The 5,270-nt window shown below is 48.2% G+C and overlaps 1 long non-coding RNA gene across 1 annotated transcript in view; it reads left to right on the top strand.

Annotated features, from left to right (window-relative positions):
- Window positions 1-2,075: 2,075 nt before the first annotated feature.
- LOC109206877 overlaps window positions 2,076-5,270 on the top strand; it is a 10,562-nt gene continuing 7,367 nt past the window's right edge. Inside the window, exon 1 of the long non-coding RNA XR_002064914.1 lies at window positions 2,076-2,103. This is a non-coding gene — a long non-coding RNA (uncharacterized LOC109206877). The remainder of the gene's footprint in view (window positions 2,104-5,270) is intronic.

A 5,270-nucleotide genomic window follows, 5' to 3' on the forward strand; every position in this document is an offset into this window, starting at 1 on the left:
TCGCCTCCTCTCTAAGACCCCCCCCCCCCCCCCCCCACCATTTGAAGGCTACCCTGGTCAGCTGAAAGGTAATAAATAAGACCCCACTAGTCTCAAGAATACCCGTTGTACGAAGAATCCGCTGGCATCTGTCCAAAAAATCCGGAGCATCCTCTGACTCAGTTCCACTAAATGATGGAGGATGGATTCTCCCAAAACTCGCTAGTCTCTTCTGCTCCTCGTCATTCATAATAGGACCCAACTGGGCCTGGGCAGCTGCAACCGGCTGGACTGGTAGTACCCCCAGTATCTGGAGTCCCTGCACTACCTACTCTGGTGTACGGGCGACGGGGGTATGAGTACCCCCATGGACTGAGAAGTGTTAGGTGCGGCCTGAGCCAAAACTGCCTCAGCAAGGCCAGTGCAAACAGTCAATATCTGGGCCAAAGCCTCCTGAAGGCCTAGAATCATAATAGGCATAGCTGGAGCCTGAGTTAGTCCCACTGGCTCAACTATATCTGGAACCTACTCTTGAGCTGGAGTAACTGGTGGGTCAATAGGTGTTGCTCTAGGTTCTGTACTAGCTGCACCTCGGCCTCTACCGCGGCCCCGAACTCTACCACGGCCCCGACCTCTCGTGGCCCTAATTGGTGGTACTGGTGGCTGGCCGTCAGTAACGACCCAGCCGATCATTTTATAAATTAATGCCCCGTTACCCTATTAACTGCATTCCCCGTGTTTGTTTTTGCTATTGTGAGTAGTCGGGAGGATTCGTTTTGTGTTTTGGGACATTTAGTCCCTAAATTAGAGCTTAAGCTTTAGAATTTGGACCGTAGTCGGAGTAGTGTGAAGACGGCCTCGGAATGGAATTCCGTCAATTCCGTTATCTCCGTTGGGTGATTTCAGGCTTAGGGGCGTGTTCGGATTGTGTTTTGGAGGTCCGTAGCTTAATTAGGCTTGAAATGCCGAAAGTCGAATTTTTTAAGTTTCCGGTTCGATAGTGAGATTTTGATATCGGGGTCGGAATGGAATTTCGGAAGTTGGAGTAGGTCCATTGTGCCATTTGGGACATGTGTGAAAAAATTGCAGGTCATTCGAACGAGGTTTGATAGACTTTTTGATCGAAAGCGAAAATTGGAAGTTTTGGAATCCTTAGGCTTGAATCCTAGGGTGATTTGGTATTTCGGCATTGTTTTGAGTGTTCCGAGGGTTGGTACAAGTTTGAATAGTGGTATATGACTTGTTAGTACTTTTGGTTGAGGTCCCGGGGGCCTCGGGATGATTCCGGAAGGTTGTCAGAAGAATTGGGAGTTTGTTTGAGCAGCTTCAGCTGCTGAACTTCTGTCATAACTGCACCTGCGGATTGGGGACCGCAGGTGCGTGATCGCAGAAGCGTGAGAGCAGCCGCAGATGCGGCCATGCACTAGAAGACCAGAAGTCGCAGGTGCGAGAGGTTGAGCGCACCTGCTAGACTGCAGGTGCGGAAGGTGAAGCGCAGGTGCGGCCCAGCGCATTAAGAGATTTTTCGCAGATGCGCACCTGGGACCGCAGGTGCGGGTCCGCAGGTGCGAGGAAAAGGTCGCAGGTGCGGAAACCCTGGTCCAGAACCTATATAAGGTTTCTGTCGCGATTTCAGTCCATTCTTTCACCATTTTCATCCGAGAATTGAGCTTTTTGGGAGGTTTTTGAGAGGTGATTCAAGGGAGCTTCGAGGAGGTAAGATTTTTGGAACCAAAACTCGTTTATATGGTATTATTCTACTGATTTGGCAAGAAATTTATGGAAAATGAGGGTTAAAATTGGGGGTTTAGGGTTTGAAATTGGAGATCTTGATTTAGGGATTTGAGGGGTTGTTTGTGGTCCGATTTTGATGTATTTGGTATATACGAAGTCGTGAGAGTGTAAGGATCCTACTTTTGCGAATTTTATCTAATTCCGAGACGTGGGCCCAGGGAACTTTTTGGGAGATTTTCCTAATTTCGCGTGTTAGCTTCGAATTTATTAGTTGAATTAGCTACTTGAAGTTATATTTACATTATGCAATTAATTTGAATAGATTTGGGCCATTTGGAATCGGGTACTCATGGCAAGAACGTGGTTGCGAGTTGATTGAGCTGGTTCGAGGTAAGTGGCTTGCCTAACCTTGTGTGGGGGAACTCCCCTTAGGATTTGGTATTTGTTGATATATGAAATGCCTTGTACGTGAGGTGACGAGTGCGTACATGTGCTAATTGTTGAAAATCCTGCTTTCATTAAGTAACTATAATTGTGTGTTCTTCCTTGTGTACATTACTTGCAATTTAAGCCTACTGTTAGTTTAGGGAAGTATGTCTAAGTGACTTAATTGCTTTACTTGCTCAAACTGCGTTATTTGAATTCTGTGCGGCATGGTAGGTTAGAAATACCTATTTTTCCTCGGTATGAAATTGGATAGAATTGAATATTCTTCGTGATGCTGTTGTGTGTTTACTTTGGGACTACGGGCGATATCTCGGGAGATCCCCTTGCTTGTTTATTTGGGACTACGGATTGGTATTCCGGGAGATCCCCCTGCATATTTATATTGGGACTACGGGACAGCACCCGGTAGATCCCCCTGTATTGGATATTTACATTTGGGACTACGGATTGGCATTCCTGGAGATCCCCTGCGCTTTATGAACTAGGCTACGGGACGATATCCCGGGAGATCTATTGTATATTTACATTTGGGACTACAAGACGATATCCTGGGAGATCCCCTGTTGCCATCTCTGTGTGGATTACTTTCTTTCTGTGATTTTCTCTCCGTTGCAGTTGTTTTACCTTTATTATCCTATGTTTACCTCGTACTATTTTTTTTATCCTTTGTTATATATATGTATATGACCGGTAGGGCCCTGAACTTCCTCGTCACTACTCGACCGAGGTTAGGCTTGGCACTTACTGGGAACCGCCGTGGTGTACTCATGCCCTTTCCTGCATATGCTTTTCGTGTGCAGATCCAGGTTCATCGGCTCAGCCATACCGTTAGTGAGGCGAGGCGACCTTCATAGACTTAGAAGTATATTTGCCGCGTCCGCAGACCGAGGAGTCTCTGTCTCTCTGTTATCTCTGTTAGATATAGATCTTCTGTACTTTCTTTGACTAGACATTCTTGAGTTAGAACCTTATGTAGTGCTTCTCAGATTGTGATTTCATGAGATTCCGGGTTTTGGGAGTTGCTTCGGTTTTTGAGAACATGTATTGGTTTATGCCGAGCGGCATCTTAAACGTTTCTATTTTATTTTATCTTCAGTTTTTATTCATTTTCGTATTTCGTTTCTTTTTCGCAAATTATTAGGCTTACCTAATCGTAGAGACTAGGTGCTATCACGACAGTTCACGGAGGGCGAACATGGGTCGTGACAAGTTGGTATCAGAACTCTACGTTCATAGGAGTCATGAATCACAAGCCGGTTTATTAGAGTCTCGTGGATCGGTACGGAGACATCTGTGCTTATCTACGAGAGGCTATGTGACTGTTAAGAAAAATTCCACTTCATTTGATTTCCTTGTCGTGCGAGATTTTTGATATCGAAATTCTAAACTTCTATCTTCCATTCTCTCACAGATGGTGAGGACACGTGCTACCGGAGGTGACCGGACACCCGCGCTCCCTGCGAGAGCCGTCTGAGGTCGGGGCCTGGGTAGAGGCTAAGGACGCACACGCGGTGCAGCCAGAGCACCCGCGCGAGCTGCTACAGAGGAGCCACCAGCAGCTCCAGCCGGAGCCCAGGCGCCTGATACGCCTACTGCTACTACTACTCCAGCTCTCCAGGAGACTCTTGCACAGTTCATGAGTATGTAAACCACTCTAGCTCAGGCAGGGTTGCTTCCCCTTGCTGCAACCACATCCCAGGCCGGGGGAGGAGCCTAGACTCCCGCCGCCCGCACTCCTGAGCAGCGAGTGCATGTTGAGCAGGTCCCAGAGATTATACTGGCACAGCTTGTAGCCCCAGTTCAGCCCGAGGAGAGGGCAGTAGCTTCAGAGGAGGCTTGGGAGGTTCAAGAAGTACCAGCCTCCTACATTCAGTGGACTAGCATCAGATGATGCTTTGGGATTTCTAGAGTAGTGCTACCGTATCCTCCATACCATGGGTATATCAGGATCGAACGGGGTTTCCTTCACTACCTTCCAGCTTCGAGGAGCCGCCTATCAGTGGTGGCGTACCTATGAGTTAGACAGTCCAGACGAGGCATCTTCCTTAACTTGGACTCAGTTTTCAGATATGTTCCTGAGAGAGTATGTTCCTCAAAGCCTCAAGGTACTATGACTGTCTCGGAGTATGCTGTCTGTTTCATTGACTTGGCTAGGCGTGCACCAGCTTTGGTTTCTACAGTTCGTGCGAGAGTTTGCCGGTTTATTGAGGGGCTCGTTCCCAACATCAGGTCTAGTATGGCTCGGGAGTTGGAGATGGATATTTCTTATCAGCAGGTGGTGAGCATTGCTAGGAGAGTAGAGGGTATGCATGCTCGGGATAGAGAGGATAGGGAGGCCAAGAGGTCTCGAGAGTCGGGCCACTATTCTAGTGCCCGTGCCCCAGCTGCAGCTCGTCATGGTAGGGGTTATGTAAGTCGCCCTGTTCACTCAGCTCTTCCAGCAGCTAGTGGTATTCCAGCTCTTCCTAGACCCCAGGAGCCTTATTATGCGCCTTCAGTATCTAGTACGCCTCCTGCACGAGGTGCTTTCAGTGGCTAGTCACAGCAGCTGCGCCCTCCCAGAGCTTGTTTTGAGTGTGGTGACACACGCCATATGGTGAGAGATTGTCCCATACTTAGGAGGGGTGCACCTCCACAGACTTCTCAGCCTTAGCGTGCCCCACAAAATTCCCAGGCTATGGTTACAGCACCAGTTGCTACCCCACCTGCCCCGCCAGCTAGGGGTGGAGGTCGGGGAGGTAGAGGTCGCCCTAGAGGGGGAGGCCAGGCCAGATACTATGCCCTTCATGCCCGTACTGAGGTTGTCGCCTCTGATTCTGTCATCATAGGTATTATCCTGGTCTGTCATAGAGATGCATCGATTTTATTCGATCCAGGCTCCACTTATTCTTATGTGTTCTCTTATTTTGCCCCGCATTTGGGCGTATCTCGGGATTCCTTGAGTTCTCCTGTTTATGTTTCTACTCCTGTTGGAGATTCTCTTATTGTGAACCGCGTTAATCGGTCGTGTTTGATTGCTCTTAGTGTTTTGAGTACCAGAGCTGATTTATTATTGCTCAGTCATGGTAGATTTGATGTTATCTTGGGCATGGCTGGTTGGTCGTCCCCGA

This window comes from Nicotiana attenuata, unplaced genomic scaffold (genome assembly GCF_001879085.1).
Source record: "Nicotiana attenuata strain UT unplaced genomic scaffold, NIATTr2, whole genome shotgun sequence".
Taxonomy (NCBI): Eukaryota; Viridiplantae; Streptophyta; class Magnoliopsida; order Solanales; family Solanaceae; genus Nicotiana; species Nicotiana attenuata.